Source organism: Xiphophorus hellerii, chromosome 5, assembly GCF_003331165.1.
Source record: "Xiphophorus hellerii strain 12219 chromosome 5, Xiphophorus_hellerii-4.1, whole genome shotgun sequence".
Classification (NCBI taxonomy): domain Eukaryota; kingdom Metazoa; phylum Chordata; class Actinopteri; order Cyprinodontiformes; family Poeciliidae; genus Xiphophorus; species Xiphophorus hellerii.
Genome location: NC_045676.1, coordinates 30,706,691 through 30,708,687, shown reverse-complemented (window position 1 = coordinate 30,708,687; position 1,997 = coordinate 30,706,691).

The following is a 1,997-nucleotide window of genomic DNA, read 5'->3' as shown; positions in this document are numbered from 1 at the left end:
CATTGCTTGTTTGGCTGAAGGGTCAGAAGGTCGGGGTTTACCAGCACATAGAGGCAGCTGGAGAAAACATCTTCAGCTCCAGAGCCGAGTCCTGGAGGAGCTGAGCTCTGGAACATCCACACATCTATAATGGTAAACGTGTTGTCAGATGTAGGCAACCAGATCCTGAGCTCCAGAGCAAAACACACAGTTGATGTTCTTCCTTCACTGTGAGAGATGATGCACTTCATATAAAACCAGGGCAACTTGTACAGGAACAAAAGAGGGACAAAGTAAGTTCACCCCGTGACTCCACAGCTTGTAGGATGACCTTTTGTAACAATTTCTCTTAAGGTCATTGCTGATGGTTTCACATCTTGATGTTGTATCAAGATAATTATGACTACCGTTTGCACCAACACCTTAAGAGAATTAATAAATATAATTTAGTTCAGAACTGAAAAGTATAAATATTATATAATTGATAAATTATTAAAATGTTAATTTGGTGATATCAGTGGTTTTAACAAGAAAATGCATCATGACCAAAAAAGTGTGCATAACACTGTAATTACTAAATCTCAAATTACAGTGGCGACTACACAGTTTCTATATGTGAACAGTGAGTGGGAGTAAATAAGTTTATCTTCCTCCCACTCCTTTTTGAGCTAAATGTTAGTTTTTTAAAATATTAATACAATATTATAAAAAAACATTAATTGGGTTACTCAGGGTCTTGTCCTTACTGTACATATGTTACTGTATATATGTACAGTAAAGAATAAAAATGTTTTTCTTTTTCTTTTATATGGCTTGAAATAGAGCAACTAACCAAACACCTGCCTGTATGATCCAGACAAGCAAGTTGCTACTTTGATTATGATCAGGCAATCAAAAGTAATGCAGGGTCTGAACAGGTCACCACAAAACAGAAATGTATAAATTGTCCTGCAGTTTCTAGCAAAAGTGCATCCCTTCAAATCGTCTGTATAGACGAAAAACAATTTTCAATATATTTTCTCTTAATTTGCTCAGGATCATCCATCCATCCATTTTCTTGCATCCTTATCCCATTGGGGTTGGGAGGGGTGCCGGTGCCTATCTCCAGCTGTCAGCGGGCGAGAGGCGGGGTACAATCCGGACAGGTCGCCAGCTGATCAGGATCAGGGCACTCAAAGAACTGGACTTCAGTTCCGCTTTGCTGCCAATTTCCCCGAAATTTTAAATATAAATGCATAATATGGCTGTGAAATAAAGGCTGTATTTATAGTGTTTTTACAAAAGTGTAAGACAGGGTTGAACCAGTGCAAATGTGCATATTATAGTATTTGATAGAGCAACATAAAGATGTATATGACTAAAGTGGGAAGAAAACGATGTACGCTTTTAAAATTCCTATGCATCATATTTCACGGCTGCATGTTTTCCTCGTTCCTGTCTGGCCGCTCTCACATAAAGGCCTCTAGAGCCAATATAGCCTTGAAAAAAGACTTGCAGAGATAATTTGAGCAATAGGTACAAAATGAAAGCCACACTTTTCAGAAATGTATTTGGAATTTTAAAAAACTGCAATTTCCCTCCACCTCAAAATAAACCACTTCTATGTATCTCGAATAAAATCTTCCAAGTTGAAGACTTGGAAGAATATTTAATGAACATCTTAATTATGCATTTAATTAACATCTTTTAATGAAAGCCTTTCGTAAAAGTTGAGTTTCTTGCACCAGTTTTTAAATATTTATATAAAAAAATTTAACCACCGTATTATTTCTTTAAAAAAATGATTACGAGAAAAACGCTTCCAAGAAGTTGGATTCCCTCAGTCTTTCTGACTTTTCTCTCTTATTGATTTTTGAAAAATGTCTCGTTGGTCCAATGGTGCGTTACCTGTTCGGTGTTTAACTCGCTGTCCTCATTCGGAATAATAACAGTAACAATAGAGGCGCAAACTCGTTTAAAATGTAAGCGTAGTAGTTTACGAGGAGTTTTTGAACGCAGCACAAAGTCCTTGCCTCTTT